Here is a 22,646-nt window from a genome sequence, read left to right on the forward strand (position 1 = left end):
CGGGCGGTGCTTCAAGAGCCATTGTTCAGTCCCCCAGAGCAGGACCAGTCGGCTCAGCTCTCTTCCCACTTGCCCTTGAGGTTGCAATGGTGAGCAGTGCATTATTCATCATAATAGCAGCAGCCACACTAGAAATAGCCTTCCTTCTTGGAAAGGTCACCAGACTCATGATTCCCACCACCACTTCCCCTTGCCCTGGAGAACTCCAAAGTAAAGTGGCAATGAATGAGAAGAAGAACACCACACCAATGATTACTGGAGGAAATAAACGGCTGCATAGGTTTATACGCAAGAACTGAAAAGCCTGTGAGCAGATGTCAGTCCACACAGATGTCACTCCAAGGTGTCATAATAACTACCCCATCTTTAAATCATGCCTCACTAGGAACTTACCAATAAAGGATACTTCTCTGCCCCTACAAACACATCTCCACTCTGTAGGCCAGACACATTCCCATGTGTGCTATCCCAAAGCTTTGGGAAGACTGACAGAGCTTGGGGATAAGCAGGGGACAGACGCCGATTCCTCAGCTTGGAATGTCCTCTATATCACACCTGGCTAACTCACGCTCATCTTTCAAGATTGTGCTAAGATATATCACCCCTTCCAGGAAGCTTTCCTGACAGCCACCCTCCAAGTCTGGGTTGGGGGCACAGAGCCCACAGCATCCTGCACCCACTCCAACATTGTCGATATCCACTGCATGGTCCTTGCCTGGCCACTTGTCAGCTCCAGACTGGGATGGACTCAATGCTCTTCCCTGAGTCCCAGGGCAGGAACACAGCAGTGAACGAAACAGAAAAAAACCCTGCCCTGTGCAGCAAACATTCTAGTGGATATAAAAATCAGGCAACTGGTTAAGGAGCAAGTTAGGAACCCATGCAAAGTGGGAGGTCCTGTAAGGTCCAACTGCATGTGTGGGTGATGCTGAATGGTGTTTAAGTGCAGGGGGGTGATGGGCCGCACGGAGCTCTCAGGGACCCTCCGGAAGCAGAAGACAGCTCAGAGGAAAGGGAATGCGTCAGGACAAGAAAGAGTATCTATCTGCTGGGTGCCCTGCCTCTAGCGCTGGCATCACAAACCTGGCAGGAGATGAGAGCGTACACACTTGGCTTTTAATTTTCATTTTATTGTAACTTTTGCTGTTATAAAAAATAATAAAGAGTTTCTAAATCTTTAAAATAAATACAATTTATTTTGTGGTTCCACGATCTCTCCCGGCTATCGTCTGTCCATATACGCACTTCTGCCGGGTGTCATCACACTGTACATTCATGGGGTGTGGGACTTTCTTCATTTATGACCATCTTGTATTGCCACAGCACCTTGCTCTCTCTCATCTCCATTCCAGGCCCACACTCAGCCTCTCCCTGGGGACTCAGGAGGACGAGGATAAAGGCTAGTCTCAAGTCCAGGCTGGCCAGGGTTCTGCTGGGAATCGCCTGTACCCCCATGGCTGGGGGGCTGGGGAACCTCACTGTTTACCACCCAGTTGTGGAGGGGGGTTGGGGTGCCAGGAAGGAGGAAGAGGCCGCTTTTGTAAAGAGATACTGCTCTGCAAGAGGAAAAGTACCGTTGAAAGCAGCCTGCCCCATTTCCTGGGGAAGCCGGACTCGGAGCCCGGGGGACAGAGCCGCACCCGTGTTTGCTCAGGTCTCCCAAACAAAGCCTTACTGTGAGGCCTCAGGGACTGTGCTTTGTTAAAACCTGCAAGGCCCAAGCCCGGCTCCCACAGGTGCTGGCCTCGAAGGAGCCTCTGAGCACCTCCCAAGCAGGAAGGTTCCCCGCACAAGCAGCACCTGTCTCGAAGCTCAGACCTGAGGAGGAAATGGAGGCGACTCAGTGATTAGGCAGAGGCACTTCCCCATGCACTGGGTCTGGGTTCAATGTTCACATCCACTGTTTACCAGCTAACGTGGCCTTCAGATGGCCCTCCCTAACCCTCGGTTCCCTAAACAGTAAATGGGGATAGTGATGGCACTTTGTAAAAACCGGGAGGATTAACTAGAAATATTTATGAAGTGCCTGCCACTTAGAAAGTGCTCGGTAAATGGTAAGAGGAGAAGAACGAGCTCCCCTGAACCCTTCTCATGGATGATGGCCTCAGAGCGCTCGCCCCTCTGTGCTCCCAGCCCACCAAACCTGTCCTGGGCTCTGCCACTGCATGTGCTCACAGCGTTTTCAAGACGACACCCGGTTATGTCTGAGAAAATCTTTTTTTTGTTTTTAATTAGTGCCGATATGTTATGGGAAAGGGCTAAAATGGGGGCGGGGGGGGCAGGAAGCCTGGGATTTTGACAGTGGCCTTGTGGACCCCAAGCAGAGGAGGCTAATGAACACAAAGAGGGGAGACGGCAGTGTCAGCAACACGGGCGTCCACGCACGCGCAGAGCCTCTCCTTGGGTGCAAGGCGGGCCTTGGCCTTGACGCTTAAGCTTACACATTATGATGAAGGGCGCCTGACCCTTAGCAGTGCCCATGGGTCCGGCAAGGAGCAAAAGTCAACAGCCACGTAGAGATCCAGGGCTGCATGTCCTCCAGCCTGGAAGCTCCAACATGGTGGGCAACACTACCCCAGCAGGCTTATGGTCCAGCCTCATACAAATAAAGGGCAAGTCCCAACCGGGCCCTGCCCTGTGTGGCCTTCTCCATGCTTTAAGAGCCCAATCACTACGTCCTTGCTTTGGCTCAGCCTCACTAAGGAGACAGGAGCTGATAGGCACTCAGTGGACCCTGCTCTGTTATAGAAATGGGCTCAGGGATGCTGAGAGGTCTCAGGAAAAATGCTAGGGCACCATGTTAGAAGTGCTCACAGAGCTGCAGTAAGGGCTAATTCTCTTCTCATTTTATCTGCTTCCAGCCCCTCTGCACAGCCTCTGAGAGCCCTAGACAGAGAGGGAGGAGCTGGCACAGAGCCTAGACCCCTGCTCAACTTCTCACTGACCTTGAAGCGTCTACCCATGCCTAATGGCATAAAGGTGATTTGAGGAGACAAAGAGTGTAACTATCCAGCACTGTAGTTCAAGGTTGCCATCGGGCTTGGTCAGCCTCCATGAGAGGGGAGGGGACAGGCACGGGCAGGAGACAGAGACACTTGACCTTAGCTGAGGTCCATGGAGTTGATGAAGAGAGAGGAGCATCTTTGTCCACCTTCTCTATGGGTCTCACAGTCTTGCTTTCCCACAGAATTCTCTCATATGTTTCCATTATATCTTTAATAAGTATCATGTCCATATATTTCTTTTAAAATGGGTTGAGATGGTAAATGGCTTGAAAACATGCTCTCCCTACTCCCCAGATCAGATGCACTAGAATGTGATTTTAGCCACATAGGCCTCTTTGAGCCTCAGTTTTCACATCTGAAAAATGGAAACAACAGCATCTACTGAGCAGAACTACAATGAAGATTAAATAATATAGTCTATTTTACAACCAAAAATTGAAAACATATATTAACATATTAATATTTAATTAATTATATTAATAATATAATGTGTTTGAAATACAGTAAGTGGGCAAGATAGTCACTAGCATCATCATTAATGTCTAAATTTTAGATTCTAAAAGGATATCTGACAGTCACACTCCACTGGGATCAGAGGTATCAAGGATCATCCATCCCATGAGTCTGGGACTGACTTTTGAGGTCAAATACATTCATAGTCTTGATCTTGGTGGGAGGAGGGTGTGGTAAAACACAAGATGCAGAAGCACAGAAAGGTCACAGGATCACTCCACAGAGCAAGCACCCAAGAGATTGGAAGGATTCAATTGCTCTAAAGTTGACAACACAAACCACAGGCCCATCAACATCTAGCCAGGTGGTAACCCTGGGCAAGTGACTCAACATGGCTCTGCCTCAAGGCACTCGTCTGTAAAATGGGGTAATAATAGCATGGGGCTGGTTGGAGGAGTAAATGAGACAATCCACTTAAAACACTGAAAAGAAGGCCTGGAACAGAGTGACTACTCAATAATTACCTATTATTACTGCTACCACAATAATTATAACTATTGCAAGTTTGTGCTGTTCAACACATGTCATCAAAGAAAGACAGAGCTGGAAGAGATGCTAAGCATCACCCAAGTCAAACCCTCACTTTACAACTGAGGACACATGGACCACAGCGGGTGAATGGCTTTCCCAAGGCCACATAGCTAGGCGCATTCACAACCTGGCCACCTGACTCCCAGTCTCATACACTTTCTGCTCCACCAGGACAATGTGAGTTTCAGGTGCAGGTACAGGTTGGGTGCTAGGAGGAAACAGCAGAACTAAAGCCAAGATTGTAAATGCGGCCAGAAGGGTGGGCTGAATCTTGTGCAGTATTACTGAAAATGGGTCACTGTGAAAACAACGAGATGGAAAATGTGTGACTCTGGCCAGCACTGGCACAGAGAGTCTGAGTTGATGTGGGATGGGCAGCCTCTCTGGAGGCAGTGTGGTAGAGACAGGGGAGGGCAGCAGAGCCCAAGGGCAATCAAGTGGTTGTCCAGAGGTTAGAGAACATTCTAGATGGTGAGCAGATCAGAAATATGTCTTTGGGGGAACTCTGAGAACTGGGCTCATTAATCTAGAGGAGAGATGGAGGACTCAGGAGCTTACCTCAAATATTTGAAGACCTTCCCATGGACAAGCGAATAAACTCGCTGGGCACATTCCCGGGCAGAGCAAAGCAGGCAGCACACACCAATGGTGAGGAATGTGTGGATTCTAGAGCAAAGCCGACCTGGAGCCAGGCCCAGCTCTGACCCTAACGGACCTTGGGCAAGACTTCACTTCTCCAACCCTCAATCTCCACATCTATAAAATGGGTATAATAACAGAACCTACCTCAAAGGTGGTGAAGATCAACGCAACAACACACAACAGATGCCAATAAGCACAATCACCCACACGTGAGGCTCAACAAGTTGTTGTTACTCTTAGGATGAAGAACAGGAAGCTGCAAGACGAGACTTCAACGTAATAAAGAACAGACTAAAAGCTGGATGTAATGTGCTACCTGCCAAAGGCATGTGCTCGATGAGGGTGCTGGGAAAGGATTCAAGCCCCTCCCCCGGGGGGGCGGGGGGCTGAGCTAAATAAGGTCCCTTATAATTCTGATAATTCGAGAGCCCAAGGCAGCCCTTGAAAAGTTGGTTTAGAGATGTGTCTGAAGGGTTCATTCAGAACAAAAGTCACACACTTAAATATCTGAGCAGGGTTTCTCATCGTCAGTACTATTGATATTTTGAGTTGGTTACTTGTTTGTTGGGGGAGGGGGTGTCCTATGCATCAAAGGATATTCAGCAGCATCCCTGGACCCAACCCACTAGGTGCCGTAACATCCCCCCATCTCAAGCTGCGACAACCAAAAATCACTCCCAGTTAAGAACCTAGTCTAGAGGAAATAAACACATCTGCCATAAATAATAGTGATACCAGTAACAACAACAATAGCAGCTAACATCTGTTGAGCACTTACTAGGCGTTAGACCCTCGTCTGAGTGCCGTACCCACTTTGACTCATTTAATCTCCACAACGCTACGAGGCAGGTGCTATCATTGTCCCCATTTTACAGAGGAGGAAACTAAGGCACGACAAGGTCTAATAAATGAGCAAAAGGAGCAAGTGTAAGAAAGAAAGTGGGACTGGTCAGTGCTACGTGGATTTTTTTTGAAACAGTGGCCATCTCGGGCTGTCCCATTGTTCTTCCACTCAGGGGGAAATGGCTGCAAGTATACAAGCTGATAAATGGCACCTGGAGCACAGCCTCGGTCTCAGAGCAGGGTGACGAGGGGACGGGTAGTCTCTCCTTGTCTCCTTATGAGAACGTGGGCCCTCGGTTGCCAGACCACCAATGAAGAAGAGGCCAGAAATCTGGGCTTCTATGTGAATCCCCTAGTTTTTAAATGCTGATACAATTTAAAAATAAGATACCCCACAAGCCCCAAAAATATGTCGGCAGGCTAAATCTGAATTGAGGCTCATAGGGTCTATGGTTCCACGATGGGAAATAGGAAATCTTTCTAAGTCTTCCAACAAAACAAAACAAAACAAAACAAAACCATAGTGTGTGTGAAAATAAGCACTCCACAGACAGCCGTGCCCAGCACAGATAACACTCCTAACAGAGCTATCTGAGAACAGGTAGCAAAAGCTGCAGGGACTTTCTGTGAAGGGTGGCGGAGTCTCCCCTCATTTGGGCTTGGTCAAGGACCTGTCACCAGGAACAATGAGATGTGACACATACTCGTGCACGCACACTGCCATGCTTCGTGAATTAAGACAGAAGCACCAATTTTCACTTGCTACATTTGCAAAAAGAAGTTTCTGTTAATTCCCATAGTAAGCTGCATACAGCGACGAAGCCCACAACATGTCACAGCAGGCAGGCTAGTGTGGTACAACTCCTGTGGAAAGCAACTCACTTAAGGGAACCAAAATGGGCATAAACTCTCAGCCCAAAGTTGGGACTCTATCTTGGGTAAATAATGCTAAATAAAGAAAAGGCTATGAGCATGAAAACATTCTTGCCAGCATACTCGAGAGGAAAAAAAATCAGAAATAGTCCTGTACTATATTAATAAAGTATTAGTTAAGTAAATATAGTTCATCCACTTAATGAAACATTCCAGGGACAAAATGATGGGTTCGGAAACTGTATATTACTATGGAAAAAGGTTTATATGTTATTAACTAAAAAGTAGGACACAAAATTGTATATACTGTGGGTTTAAAACTATGTGAGGGATCACACAAATGAGAAAACAGCCGAAACGAAGCTCATCCAAACGCAGACAGTGCCCGTGCTCCTGGCACGGCAATGTCCATGACCTTTTTCTGCTTTCCCTGCCCAGGCAGCTGCAAAGGCAATCTACTCCCAGCCCTCGTCCCTGTGAACGCCCTCCTTTTTGATGTTGACTTGACCTGGTGCACAATCCCAAGCTGTGTGCTTGCAGCTGACCTTACCTGAGAAGCCGCCACTGACAAAGGCGCTTTCTCTACTGTGCTGTATTAACAGCAGAGTAAACAAGATAACCTACCCATAGCCAAATGAGACTGGGGCGGTGGTGGCGGGGCTCACGTGCTGATCACACCCCTCCCTGGCACACATTCTCCTGTTCCCCTGGGACCAACACCAGCCATGGTTCACTCCAGAAGAGTTACTGTGCAGAGGACAGGGGTCAGGGAACCTGGATCCTGCCCTGGCTCAGCCAGGCATGCACATAACCTCGTTAAGTCACCTCAACCCCTTCCAGCCATGTAACTCCAAACCAGTTCCTTGCAGGCTGGAATCCAGCAACTTTCTCCATCACAGTGCACCTAATTAAAAAGACACCACTAAATAGAGCACCCAGGGATTTCGTTCCTGTGTAGGGTTGATTCTGATTGGTGAGCTCTGCTCCTCATCAAAGAGGCCTATAAATTCCACAGGGACAATTTCATCTTAATGGACTCAAAGTATGACTAGTGTTTCAGCCCCAGGACTGCTAGGTGCCCCCTGACCACCAGACACCTGGTGTTAGATTACTGAATGGTCCCTAAAAGCGTTATGCCACAATAATCCTGGAGGGCATACAAGGACCTGGAACCCTGGCTGCCTCCCGGGAGGGGAGCTAGGATGCTCCTGACAGGAGGGAGGAACACAAGCTTTTCACAGAATACCCTTTTGTTTCTTTTCAATTTTATACCATGTGCAGTCATTATCTATTGTTGTTTGTTTGTTTTTTTTTAAGCTATGCTAATGTAAGAAAAGTTTGTCCGGAAGTATGTACATTTCTCTGTTACGTCAGACCTCTGGGACAGGATAGAGGGACTTCCCATTTCTCTGGGAATTTTTTGGGGGGAGAGGAGTCAGTGCTCGTGTATTATCAGAGGGGAAAAAAAATAGACGTTTCCAAAATAAAAAACAAGAAAATGATAAAAAGGGAAGAAAGTATCTCATCTATTTAAAAGAGTTAGTAAGAGAATTAAATAAAATACTACATAGAGAAAGGGTTCTGAAAAACAAAGTGTCCTATCAGTGTAAAATATTATAAAGAAAGTCAGAATTAGGGACCCGGATATGAGAATAAGCCAGCGACTATGCACACATGTCCACCCAACAGTTACACAGCAAACTGCTAATTGTGGAGGAAAAAGTGACCCCAGAAAAAAACAAAAATAAGTTTCTAAGTCTCTTGAAGGCTGTACAAGACTTCTCATAAAAGCTGGCTTCTCACTGCATGGTCTTCCTCTCCCTGAAGTAGACCAACTGGGACCCTGGTCTAGGCTCATCAAGTCAAAAATCAGCTCCCCCAAACCCCCCAGACCCTCCAGGTGAGCGCCCTGCCTAGGCTGCCAGTCAGAGCCTAACCCTCTTCTGCCACTGTTGGCAGGTGTGTGAGTGTCAGGCCAGGGCCCCCTGAGAGGGCTGGGCCAGAACATGTGCGTATGGCTGAGTTCTCTGCAGCGTCTACTGGTGAGGAGGTCTCTCAGTGGAGCTGCCAGGGGGGCAGCCAGGGAACATTCTTTCTCCCTCCAACCACCCTGCAGTCCCTCTGACCTCCACACACAGCCAATGTGGCCAGGGCGTGGGCAATGGTGGTTTGTCTATGCAAAGATCAGCCAGAAGTGATCTCAGATGCCCAGTGTTCTGGTATCGTAAACAGGAGTATCTGGTTAACTTATCGGAGGCTGAATGCCAGCCTTTCAAAGCAAGTTGTCAGCTGGTTCACTCACAGATGAAAAGCAGAGTCCTCAAGACATCTCCACCCAGATCTATTTACTTTCCACCCACCTGGGAGCGGTTGCTGAAAAAACTGAGAACTATCAGGCAGTTTCCTCTGCTCAGAAAAAGCACCTCTCTAACAGCTTGCCCCACCCCAAGCCATGTGAATGCTGGGGTCCTGGAAACTCAAAGTGCAGGTAGCTGGGGGCACCCGAAGTAGCTGGACTTTGCAACCAGTCAGAGCTGGGGCTCCAGTCCCAGCCTCCACGTCTCATTAGCTCTCTCTTTGGACAGAATTCTTAATCTCAGCCTCAGGATGCCCATCTGGGAAATGGAGATAACACCACCCATGACAGCAAAGCATTCAAGATGACCAAATTAGATCTTATGTACTTAGTCTGGTGCTAGGCCTACAACGGATATTTAAAAACATTAATCCAGCCAGCTTTTTTCACTGCCTGGCTATGTGACCTTATTAACCTGTCTAGGCTTCAGTTGCTTCATCTGACAAGTGGGGATACATAATATCATTACTTTGCACCATGGTTGTCATGACAAGGGCACTGATGGATGCAAAACAGCCAGCAAGTTGCACCGGACAGAGTGGGAGCCTAATAAATGCCTGCTGTCGGACTGCCCTCACTTCCCATTCCCTTTCTAGCAAATCAAAGTTCATCATTCACAGAACTCTACGGGTCAAAAAGAAAGAGGTCTTGTCATTTTTTTCCTACTAATGATGAAACCCTAAGACCATCCTCCCAGCTGGGGTGCTGGAAGAAAAGCCGGGGCCTGTGCATTTCCTGATTTATGTCCACTTGCAGCCCATTTCAGGAGACACAGCTCCAGATGCCCAGCGGGTGGCTAAGGAGGAGGGGACCCAATGGCTCAATCTGGGAGACGGTCTGACCTAATGAACATGCCAGGCTGGAGAGGGCTCCCAGCCTTCCATGAGGCCTAGCTGGGTACCCCCTTCCTGCCAGTCTTCCTCGAAAGGCAGGCCACTGCTTGGGCAACTCAAAGCCCTTTTGCCAGTGCAGGTGGAACCTGCGGGCTCTTGAGAGAATTCAGAGTAGTTTTAAAAGTCAGGTAGTGTGATCCAGTGAAGAAACATGGACTGGCCCATGAGAGTCTGCTACCCCCACCTATCTGCCACCGTCCACTGCCTGGCCTCTCCCAGGGACCAAAGAGCCTTCAGCAAAGTCCAGCCATCACAGGCTCTGTCACCTATGGCCTTTGTGATCCCAGACTCATGAGCCTCGGCCTCCACATCAGTAAGACAAAGCCAAAAATGAGCATCTTTCTGTGAGGTTGCTGAGCGAGAGGGCTGTGTGAACCAACTCGAAGGGCTTAGCCCAGTGCCAGACACAGATTAAGTGCTCATTCGATATTAAAAAAACAAAAGTGTATCTAGAGACAGAAAGTCGAGTAATGGTAACTTAGGGCTAGGGGCGGGGGAATTAAGGGAGTGAGAGCTAAGAGGTATAAGGTTCCTTTTTGAGGTGATAAAAATTATCTAAATTGACTGCAGTCATAGTTTCACATATTGAAAACCATTAAGTTGTATACTTTACATGGGCGAATTGTATGGTATATGAATTATATAACTCAATAAAGTTATTTTAAAAAAAAACAACAAAAACAAATATTCCAGGACCCAACTAAGCCTATTATCAAGGTTTTGTTTGGTTTTGCTTTGATTTTTGGTCCACTGGCAAGAAACCAGTCTCAAAGGCAGGCAGACCCTTGACCTTCACCCACTCCAGGTACTACAGTAACTGAGTGGTAGGTCGTAAGCAAGCTGAGATGAGGGCTCCACGGTGGGTGAGCCTGGTCTCATCTTTGGCCGTATGTAGCATTTGAGCCAGGCCTGAACTGTCTGTCAGCTTTAGGTGCCGGTGGCCTCCCCAGCTGGTGGTTACTCTGAAGAACAAGTCAAGCCCCCCAAGGGCATGTGTTTGACCATTAAAGTCCAGTTGGCTCCTCCCTGGCACAGTTCACGGCACCCTGCTCTGGAGGCCAGTGTGAGAACAGCCTGCTCCTTGCTGCTGTCCCCAAGCTCGGTCCTGCCTGTAACACCTCCCCCACGTCTGGAGTCTGACTCCAGCCCTTGCGGGTCTGACAGCACACAGGCCTCTCAGGCCACAGCTCACAGGAATGGCCCACACATTCCTTCCCCAAAGAAGGAAAAGCCACCCAAAAGTGAGGTCATTTGGTTTTTCTGGCACAGATGCTGAGAGCTACGAGCCACTCAATTCTACAGAGAATGTCCCCAGATGACAAGTTTTTGGACCAGCCTGGGATTCATAAAATATGGAGATCTGTGGTCTGGCTGACTCGAGTGCCTAACCTGACTCCTCCATGAAGTTGAGGGGTGACCCTCGGCTTTGCAGCCTGAAGCCTTAACGGTCTCATCTGTAAAACGGGATTGATAAAATCCATCCCTCCTGCGGTCACAGTAAGAATTAAATAGCATACTACTTGACTTACGGTGGGGGTTCAAGAAATAAAACACCTGTAATGAAAGTAAGCCATGAACTGAGGGGCCTAATTAAGTCCATTTTCTTCACCAGAGGTCTAGGAAAATAAAATTTCTTCTCCCAAAACACAAGCACAGATCAGCACATTATAAAGCTGCACAGAAACCCCAAAGGAGCCACAGGGAACCTGTGAGCCAGGGAAAACCCCACCCAAGCCCCAGCGGACTGCCATCACTGCCCTCCCAGCCCGTCCACTACACCCGTCAGCAGTCTAGGGCACCTGCAGCCCAGTACAGAAGCCTGCCAGCCAGGCGGCCAGCCAATGCCTCAGCATAGCCAGCTCAGCTTGAGAGACTGGGCAGCAGGGGGATCGGCAGCCGGGAGCATGAGGCTGAAGACCAGGAATGTGTCTGTGGAAACTTCCACATTTCTGGAAGGTTGGGAAAAAATGCAGACACAGGCAGATCTGGCCAGGACGCTTCAACTCTGCTGGGGTGAGGCAGAATGCCGGGCTTCTGTCTGTGGGTGAGTGTGTTCACAGCCCTCCACAAAGCTCAGCAATCACACCCACTCTGTCCCCCAGCACTGGGCTTAATCTCAGAAACTGTGCAGTGGGAGAGGGACTGCAGCCTCCCCCAAAACCTTGTTGCAGAGGAAAGTACAGTGGTATGCTGTCAATTTCAAGATGGGGACACTGAAGGCTGTCAACCTCTGGGAGCCTGTTAGGGAGGGAACTTGAGAAGGAATAAGATTCTGGACTTGCTCAAAGATGAGGCCTGCTACCACTTAGTGAGGCATGCACCATCTCAGCAAACCCACTCCACAATCTTATGTTAGGGGAGGAAACTGAGGGTCAGAGGCATTAAGCGACCTTCCCATTCACACAGTACTGAAAGGCACAACTGAGATTTCAACTGGGGTCTACAGAGCGCCCAAGCCCTTCCCACTCTCCTGGGGGGCTGAGACTCTTCCAGGTAAGCCTTCCACCTACACTCAGGCTGGGGACTAATGAGGAATTAGCCAGCACCACCGGCCCCAGCCATCCTACTGAGCCACATGGGGACCTGTGCAGCTGCCTTCAGGCTGTCCCTGGGCCTGGACCAGGGAGAGTAAAGGGCAGCCCGGGACACTGGGCTGAGAACCACCCCCAGCGCTCACATGCAGCCACGAGAGAAGGTCCTGGACCTTGTGTCTCCCTAGGGATGCAGAATGGGCTGGGCAGGTTTTTCTTCTAAGTTCTCAGTCTCCTTAGGTGGAGAGGTTGAACTCTCCTCTTCTGGCATTCCGGACACAAAGCCCATTGAGAAAGACCATGAATAATTACGGGGCAGCCAAGTCGGGTGGCGTGTATGCCAGAGTGTGGGCCACCAGTTTGTCTGGGCTTGGATTGGCCTGTCAGCAGCTTTCTTCACAGCAGACCACTGTAGATGTTTCTGACTCACCCAGGCTCCAGGCTACCCTCTCCAGTAATCTGGAGCCAGATTCATTCATTCATTCACTCACTCACTCACTCAATACTTATTGAACACCAACTGTGTCAGGAACTGGGGTCACATGATGGTCAAATAAAGACACAGTTCCTAAACCAAGGAGCCTTTAGTCTAACAGAGATGACAAATTATAAATGAGTATATATTTGCAACTGAGCTTAAATGCATATATGAAAAGCTCCAGAAAGCACGAGACTAAAACGAGGCCCTAAACAGGTCCATGGAGTGTGTGTGTGTGTGTGTGTATGTGTGTGTGTGACCACTGCCCTGAGGAAGTCGGAGAATTTTTAGAGCCGAAGAATTTTAGATGAAAAGATTGTAAATGAGAAAGGGCACCATATAATTTATCATCCAAACCAGCGCACCTGAAAACAAAAGGTGCTATTAATAATTACATCAGAACGACAGGTGCGAACAGAGACGTGCAGTCACCCTATGCACATGTGTGCGGTCGGGAATGGTCAGGAGGGTGGTGCCACCCAAGCAGAGGACACAAAATCCAAAGGCTCCAGGGCGAAGGGAATAAGGCCTACTCAAACCGCAGGAAGATGGCCACTGGGGCTGGTGGATGAGGAGAGGAGTCCGGCGTGCCAAAGGCAGGAGGTCAGCAGGCTGCAGGGGTGTGGGGCTCCCGCAAGACGCCAGGATGGTTTCTCCTGAGCACAATGGAAGCCACCAAGAGATTTTGTTTGATTTCAGCCCAGGAATGAGGGTGCGGGGGGGGGAGGGTGGGGAGGTGTGTGTGCAGGAATCAGATGTTGGTTTACACATAATTACACCTGCATCTTTGAAAGAGACTCCTAATTACAGTGTGAAGAGCAGATCAGAGGTGACAAGAATGGCAGCAGAGACCAGGTAGGAGGCAATGCCAAAGTCCAAGCATGAAACCACAGAGGCTGAGACCAGGACGGTGGTGGGGACAGAGAAATGGGTGGATACGAGAGATACTCAGGGAGTGAGGGAGGGATCAGAGGTTACACCCAGATTTCAGACCTGGGCCAACAGGTGAATGAATGGGTGAAGGTGCCACCCACTGAAACATGGCTTCCATCCCACTCCCCTGCCCACCTAGACACCTATAGCAGGTCGCCACGATTACCAAAGATTTACAGACCCCAGTCTAACGATCTAATTTGAAGGTCAGAGCAAAAAGACTTCAGAGACCAATGAATTCTCCCAACCACCTATGAGGTAGGTACTATCATCAACCCCATTCTACAGGAGAGAAAACTGAGACACAGAGAAGCTCACAAAGTTGCTCAAGATCACATTGAAAAGTAGATGGAAAAGCCAAAATTCAGGCTGCAGAGCCCATGCTTCTAAGCACAGGCTCAGTCATCCTGGACTTCACTCCCTCCTCTCTCCTGACCCTCCCAAGGGCCTAGCGGCAGGTCATGTGCTTCAGCCCAGAGCCGGCTCCTCTACTCTCACTACCCACCAACCCATCTCACCCCAGCCCAGTGAGATCACCCTCCAGGGGTGGGGCCCAGCAGAGACAACTCCTAAAGCTCCCCAGATAAAGAAAGGACAGACAGCCCTGGCCTTGGAACACCCTAATGGACCAGTGCGCTTCCCTCCCACACTCCCCAAGCCTCTCCACCAAAACCAGTAGAAAATCAGGTTGAAAACATCATTAAGAGCCTCTTAGGGGAGACTGGAAAGGAAGGGTAGGGCATACAGAGGACCTAAAGGATTTTCTTTCAGTGGACCAGACTGACCTTGGAAATAAGGAAGCAGGTGAGGCAGTGACATGGCCAGTTGCCCCAGCAATACCTACGCTTCATTTCCCACATACTCTACTCTACCTCCCACTGCCTGAACAAGGGAGCCAGCCTTGCCTGTGCTTCTAACCATAAACGGGGGGATGGACGCTACCTACCCACAACACTTCAGGACACCAACCTCCCTGTCCACCTGGCCCATGCCAGCTCCGTAACCTCCCTGCACCCTGATACCTGCTGATTCCCGGTAGCTCTTGGAAGCCCAAGGCTTGCCAGTCACCTGGGCCCTGGTTTTTAGAAGGCACACCTGGGGAAGCATCCTGGTGGGGTCGGGGCTCCAGCCCCAACATCCCAACACCTGTTCCCATGGCTGGTCTCTGCAGGACTCCCGAAAAGGGCAGCAGAAGGGAGCCACTGTCCCCTCTCTGCCACCACCAGAGCCTTGGTACTCACCTCCTTCCTGTCGTCCCATCTCTCTCCATCCCCCACCTTTCCCATGCTCTAATAGAATGTCTGCAGGCACAATGAACACGCAGCACTGGGAGATCTGAGTTCTAATTCTGGTTCCACCACGAGGGAGCTAAGGGTCTCAGATCTGCTCCTTAAAGCATCATAGGCTTACCTCTGAAGGGTCCCACTTTACGTGAGGCCATACCTGCCTCACAGCTGCCTCCATGGGCTCTTGTGAAGATCAAATGTTACAACCACTGAGAGAGCCCTCTGAGAGAAGCAACGCTTCCCAAATTGGCCTATTTCAAACATGCCGAAAATATAGATCATGCCCCAACCACCATTCTGGTTTAGTTCTGGGAGGGGCCCCAAAAATCGGTATTTTAACAAGTATTGAGTATTCCAAGTGAATCCCGTAATCAGGCAAATTTGGGAAACTCTGGGCTCCAGAAATGTCCAGAAAGTCTTTAGGTGACAGAAAGTCACCTCACCTTCTGTGCAGAGAAGGGAAAGGAGGGTTTGCTAAGAGCGTTCCTTGGCTTTGTGCACGCACACGAAATAAGAACACCTGCCCCCATTTCGGGAGCCCACCAGGTGCAGGGTGCCAACCTGAGTGGTTTATATCCGTCATCTCGTTTAGTCCTGGCAATGACTATGCAAAGTAGACTGTCTTCTCTTTATAGATAAAGAAACAGGCTCAGAATAGGGGCCCATTCTAGGACACAGCTAGTAAGATGGCAGAGCTCCTCTCCGCCCCAGGACTGCTAACGCCAAAGCCAGGCTCTTTCCAACACCGCACAGCCTCTGCTAGATGCTCTCTGCAGGGAGAGCTAGATGGGCTCTTCTGCAGAAAGGCAGAAAGGAGAAAGCCGCTCCAAGCAGGACTACCCTCTATCCTCCCCCGAACGTGGACATGACCCATGCATGGGTGGTCCCAAGCATCCTCTCCTGCAGGAGAAAGGGGCACTTTGCTGCATGGAGATAGAGGCTGCTGTTTTCTGTCCTCAAACAGGAGAGAAACAGGGATCCTGGAGCCTGCAATCTAGAAAGGCAGCTAGGGCCCACCTAAGAAATAGTCATATAGCAACCTAGGGCAGGGGAGAGCTCCGAGCCAGAACACCTGGCGCTGGAGTGAGGGACCCCAATAGGGCCTGGCCGGGAAGGGTGCCGAGATATGAGAACACTGTTGCATCTGGAATGAAGTCCCAGGTACCCCAAAGCCCTTCTTCCCCCGAACACGTAACTCCAGCTGAGCGAGCAGCAGCTGGCTCTACGGCAGAGTTCAGCAATTCCCATCTCTCTGGAGAGGAAGGAATTTCCTCCTGCAGAGGAAGCTGCTGCCACCCAACCAGACAGCGGCACCCAGCCCCTTCCTCCTGTCACCCAGCCTCTCTGAGGGAGCCTGGCCAGGGATCAGACAACTGAGAAGCAGAGGGCAAGCACTATGGCGGTCCTGAAGCCTCACCTTCCTGCACAGAGTCCTTGCCCAGGCCTGGCGGCTGGTGACTCCTCTCCCACTGAGAGGGCAAGACAGTGACAACAACTGACATTTAGTGACATTTATTTACTAAGCATATTACCCTTATCACATTTACTCTTCACAATAAGCTGAAGAAGTAGATTTTAATCCCCATTTCAGAGATGGAAACACTGAGATCCCAGAGGATTAAGTAACCCCGCTGGCAAAGAGCAGGGCCCAAACCCAAAGCCAGGAGCAGTTCCCTCACACCAAATCCCAAATTCCTTTTTTTTTTTTTCAATTGAAATATAACTAACATATTACATTATATTCATTTCAGGTCTCCAATGTAATGATTCAATACGTGTATACATTCAAAACCCAGATTCTCTCCACTGCTTTCTCTTCCCTCTCACTGAGCATCTACTAAGGACAGAGTACGAGACCAGCCACTACCAGAACAAGACATGCTCTGTTCTCAAGGAGCCATGATCGAGCTGACAGGTAACTACACACCTCACCAGTAAGGCACAGACTGAGCACCCAAGAGGGAATGATGCGTAGATCCTTTCAAGGGGTCAGTCAGTGTCACAGCTCTTGGTGGAGGTCCACACCATCCAGCAGGCAGAAACCAGTTTGTTCTGCGTGGGGCCCTGGGATGCATCCATATTTGGGGGCCCAGCTTGAGACAGTGGTAGACTCCGGGTACGGCAGACTTAGTGAGAGCAGGAATCAGGAGATCCTGCTCTCTTAGTAAGAAACAGAAATTTTTTCCAAAGGAAGCTACTTTTGCATTAGTGTCTGTATCTCACTGGCCAAAAATCCATCACACGCTATCCCTCCGGGAAAGCCGGTCTGTGGGAGGGAAACAGCCTGGGACAGGAAGAACTGGGGAAACAGTCCAATGGGGAGAGTAGAGCCAGCTGGCTCTGGACCAGGGTGCCCAGGAGGCTGCAGCCCCCTTCCCAGGGTCTGCAGCAAGAGGAGGGCGGGGAGCTGGCCCCATAAGACCCTTCTCCACCGAAAGATGCCAGAGCTTCTCATTAGCTCAGCCACTCCAGACTTTCCCAGAGCTGTGCTACACCCAGCCCTGGACACACTATGCCCCTGGCGACCCAGCTGACCAGCCCACCCACCTCTGCCAGCAACTGTGGCAGATCCAGCCAGCCAGGGACCCAGCTCTAGGGTAGAAGGAAAGAGGGGTGAAGTCCAGGGCCCTATGCTAACAACCTATGGCCCCTGCCTCTGAGAGGCACAATGAATTAATAAATAAAATACAGTGATTCTACTTCTGGGTATATGCAGAAAAGAATTGAAAGCAAGGACTCGAACAGATATGTGCACACCCATGTTCATAGTAGCATCATGCACAACAGCCAAAAAGTGGAAACAATCCAAATGTCCATTAACGGATGAAGAGAGAAACAAAATGTGGTCTATAGGTACAATGGAATATTATTCAGCCTTAAAAAGGAACGAAATTCTGACACTCGCTACAAGATGAGTGAATCCTGAACATCACGCTAAGTGAAATAAGCCAGTCATGAAAGGACAAATATTGCACGATTCCACCTTCATGAGGTTCTTAAAACAGTGAAATTCAGAGAAGTAGAAAGATGGTAGTCAGGGGCTGGGGAAGGGAGGAATGGGGAGTTGGGAGGAATGGCAGCGTTTCAAAATTTTGCAAGATGAAGAGAATTCTGTAGACAGATGGTAGTGATGGTTGTAGAACAATGTAAATACACCAACCCCACTAAACCATACCCTTAAAAATGGTTAAAATGTAAATTTCACGTTATGTATGTTTTACCATAAAAAATATATAGATGAAATACATAAAATTTTATGTGTGGTACAGAAACATAATTATGTATGTTACCTATGGGGAATTGTTGTGTTGTTTTTGTTTTTTTGTTGTTTTCTTTGTTTTTTTTACCAGGAGCATGTCATATTTTCATAATAAAACAAAAAAGGCATCGAAGACCTGTAAACCAAAAATGTTTCAAATCATGACTCGTGAGGGTGTTTTAAGAACTCCCCCTACAGAACAGGGCAATGCTATCACCTGATTCCTTGCCACCAGCACCAGCCTGCCCTGCAGAGAAGAACGAGAACCACCCACAAATCAGTAAAGGCAGACTTGGACTGGGGGCCAGCTATACTGCACAGGGCCTCCCCTGGCCCGTAGTGAAAATGGCAAGAGTGACGTGCCCCGCCAGAGCCAGGGACAACAGGTGGCTGGGGGACCCCTCCTGGGGCTCTGACTCCAGGGTGACTCTGGCTTTGGTTTCCATGGAAGGAAATGAGCCAGCGTGCCCTACTTCCCTAAGAAGGCACAAGGGAATGACTTGGCCCAATCCCCACATGCCCAGCCTTTACCCCCAGATGGCTCTAGTGAAAGCACCCCACCATCCTCCACTGCAAGGGGAGAGGAAGCTAGCGTGGAGAGGGAGGCAGAGAAAATAGCTCACCCGACTGAGGAAGACACAGGATGGGGGAGGCACGAAGGACAAGACAGGCCTTTCCTCTTTCTACTCTCAGTGCCCACCATGAACACGCCAGGACGGATGCAGACTTGGTCCATGTTCCCACTGACTAGCTCTGTGGCCTTGCCTCAGTTTCCTCATCTGCAACTGGAAGGCAATGAGACCTTTGCTACTGAAAGTTCCTTTCAGTTCTGAACCTCCAGGCTTCTGAAGACAGGACATGGCCTCGAAACAAGGAGAGTCTGGGTAAGGAGACTCGGAGGGAAACACAATGCTTCTAACTGGAACACCAGCATACGCACTCTCAGGCCAAACTACCTCATCATCCATTCATTCAATATTCTCGGAGCCATTTTCCGAGCCAGGACTGTGCCCGTGCTGGGAAAGAACAGTGAGTCAGTCCAGACTGTGAAGCACTCATGGCCTCATGAACATTGCCACCAAGTTTCAAGACCTGCCACCCCAACCCCTGTCCCCGAGACCAGCCCTTTGAGGGAGCAGAGCCTGGAAGAGTAATACAAACAGCAGGCAGAAGGGGAAGCCATATGAGGCAAACCCAACTGAGAGTCAGGAGAGTGTGGTTTGAATCTCGAATCTGCTGCTCATTTGTTGTGTCACCTTGGACAAGCTTCTCCAGCCCTCTGGGCCTCAGGTCCTTATCTGTCAAGAGGGGCTCTACAGAGCCTTCCAGCTGTGTCCCTTGTGTCCCTGGGCATCGCTGGGACACAAGGCCTCAACCTCGGGATCATGGCAGACAAACTTGCCATCCAGGGCTCTGGGGACGCCAGACAAGCTGAGCTGACAGACGGCCAACTCAGGGAGTCCTGAGGCACTCGGATGGAGCTCCACCTGGCAAGACCCAGCTGCTAGAGGCCATCAGAAGGCCAACATCTGCTTTAACTCCAGGATAAAATGGATGTCACACTTTTCTCAGGGTTGGAAGCATTTAGCCTGAGATGGGGCAGGAGGAGCAGAAGGAAACTTCGGGCATGCCCTGTGCATCAATGCCTAGTGGGGGGAAGCAGCACCCCTCCCGCCCCACCTCTGCCGCATCCGAACCATAAACACAGCCCTTTTCTGAAGGGCAGGGCTTAACATAAACCAGATGCTGTGGGGACTTTCCCCCACCCCCTCCCGGCCCTAAAATAAAATGTTCAGTGTCTCCTCTGCCAGAATTCACTTGAAGGCCATGCCTTAAAGAGCCAGCGCCTCTAGTTCTCGCCCTCACATGCTCTCAATCACATCCCCGCTTAAGCAAAATGTCAAAGTCGCCAAATGGCATGTGTGGATGGGGCAGCCCCCCAGGAGCGCCTAGCACCCACGACAGCCAAGGACAGATTTACAAGACAGGGTCAATGGAGAAGGAATGCTGATCTTCCACCAGCAGCCCAAAAGGGACCACAGAGTGGTTGCCACACCTGGGGATTTGCCCCTGGGAGGGTGAAGGCAGGGCTTGCAAATGAAGGGCAGCCAACCCACAGGAAGCGGGGCTGCATACCAGCTCTGTCTGGGGGACCCTGTAGATTCCTGGAAAAGTTCATTTCCTGGACTTGAGTTTCCAAGTCTCTAGAAAATGAGGTGAATAACAGGCATCTCGTCTAACTAATCTCATTCAAAGCTACGATGATCCATCTTAAGGGAATTGGACTCTGCTGGGCTTTGCAGGCTTCCCAGCTGCCAGACCAGGTGCTCCCCTGTCCTGAAAACTCTCCTGGTACTATGGATCCTCCCACCGCAGCTGAAGGCCCAGACCATCTGCCCACCTCCCCCGTCACCTCCCCCAGCCCCCACCAGAGCCAGGCCCGCATCTCAGCACTCAGCACGAATCAGATCGCCCAGCCGAGGCACATCTCGTCTTCCCCTGCCCTTAAGCTCAGGGGACCAGGTCTTACACGCTGTGTGGACTCCAAAGCACCTCACAGTGCACAGCACACAGTGAAGTGCTCAGGACAGATGGTTAAATCTCATGGAGCTGCCACTACTCAAGCAAAGGGACAGTCAACAGTAGAAAAATATTTGGAGAGAGACGGTGCTTCAGACAGAAACTCCCTGACTTGCTATAAAATTTAAATACTATTTTCCTTAAGAAGTATTTAATCTTACAACTTTAACACAGCCATTTTCATTTTTGCATATTATCTTCCTATTCACACTGGTTTTACAGGTGCAACCAATTATAACGTACATAGTATATAGCGTTCTCTTTCAACAGTCTATTGATTATTTTTTTCCTGTAGAACCTTCCTGAATATGACTTAAAGGCTGAAAAATTGTTCCACCACTATCATGTATCAAGATGGTTTGTTAAATTCCTCCCCTAAAGTTTAAGACATGAAAGCTTTCCCCACAGTTTGGCTCTTATCGATTGCACAGAGAAGATTCTGAAGCATTTCTTGGTTTTAGTTGGACAGTTTCCTTAGGATACAATCCTGGGGGGTGGAATTACCAGGCCAAAGGGCATGAACATTTTCACAGCTTTTGCTGCATACGCGAGCCACGACACTAACCCACACGCAGGCTGCACCAAACTTCCACGCTTCAGAAACCAGCACACCCATTTGTCCAACTAGAACCTTGCCCTGCTAGGAATTCTTTATTCCTTTTTAAAATTATTTCTCAGTTAAGTGTATTGACTGGAAGATTTCTTCTTCTCTGGGTCTCCATGTTAAGTGCTCTAGGAATCCTCTTCCTTCAATCCTAGCTCCAAGTCCCACATCCTCTATACCAACCCTGGAAGCCTGGTCCACTCTGACATCAACGGGCATGTGGCTCCCCTGACGCCTTCCCTACTAAACTCGATCCCCCTTATTTCTGAGACCTTGATCCCCTTCTACGATGAGACTCCCATAGAGTCAGATCTCCCCGGAGGAACTCCCACTAGGTAGAGAGGTAGCCAGAGGGTTTCTTGATCTAGATCCACCAAAATGACCCCTAGGAGTATGGAGTCATTTGCAGAATTGCCTATTAACCTGAGTCCTACAAGCCTTCTCAGCTTCCTGTTGCCTGGACTCCTGTCTCCAGGGGGGGCAGTTTAAGTCTGTGCCAGCAAAACACACTGCTGCTGGCAGACCCCCAGGCCGAAACAATCCAGTATCATGACAATGAGGAGGCGTTCACGCAGTCTAGAGCCAACTCAAACCCCTATTATGCTGTCTGGATGAAAGCTAGAACCCAGACGAGAGACCACAGTCAGAATTTGGCTCAACTAAGGCTAGAGGATCAGAGGTCACCAAGGTGGGGTGGGGGATGGTGGGGGGGAGCAGGGTGAGGCAGGATATAGAATGCTGAAAAGTCCTCTCTCCACAGGAAACCAAACAACCGAGCTGGCAAGTCACTGCAGGACACAGATGTTTGTGCTCGGTGGCAGGGAGGGCCTACTGAGCAGGCTGAGGGACTGGTGGGCAGGGTAGGCTGCCTGTCTCAAACAGATGGCCCCTAGGAATGCCTAGGATGAATAAGCATGGTCTCCATTATCACTGCAACACTGCTTTAAAACAGCCTTGTAGATAGCCCACTGGCCCACCTGCTCTAAAGCCAAAAACAATCTACAGTTAGGGAAGCAAGAATAGATTGTTCTTTCTTCACTTTCCCTCTAAGTCACAGGAGCTTGGGGTCCAGAATAGATACCTGATTCACATTTGAGGGGGCTAATGAATTCACGGTCTGAGTCTACGAGGAAACAAAGCATTATCATCAATGTCCTAGAGAAAGAATGAATAGGAATGAAGGAGTTGAGTTTGTTGAGCTGAACTACCATTCAGAATAGAGCAACAATATTCCTCGGGTAATCCTACACTGAGGTCTCTAGCATTATCTAAAAATTAAGTAGGGTGCTTGCTAGAAATGCAGATTCCGGGGCTTGAAC

At 49.5% G+C, this 22,646-nt stretch overlaps 1 protein-coding gene across 4 annotated transcripts in view; it reads right to left on the minus strand.

Annotated features, from left to right (window-relative positions):
• Positions 1–22,646, minus strand: part of ACTN1 (actinin alpha 1) — a 90,704-nt gene that overhangs the window by 43,702 nt on the left and 24,356 nt on the right. The window contains exon 1 of one of the 4 annotated variants that reach the window (XM_025049119.1): positions 6,823–6,841. The exons of the other annotated variants lie outside the window; for them this stretch is intronic. The gene's annotated coding sequence lies outside the window, so the exon portion shown is untranslated. Of the gene's footprint in view, positions 1–6,822; positions 6,842–22,646 lie in introns of those variants that run through there. 4 annotated transcript variants of the gene reach the window in all.

Source organism: Pteropus alecto, unplaced genomic scaffold (genome assembly GCF_000325575.1).
Source record: "Pteropus alecto unplaced genomic scaffold, ASM32557v1 scaffold276, whole genome shotgun sequence".
Taxonomy (NCBI): domain Eukaryota; kingdom Metazoa; phylum Chordata; class Mammalia; order Chiroptera; family Pteropodidae; genus Pteropus; species Pteropus alecto.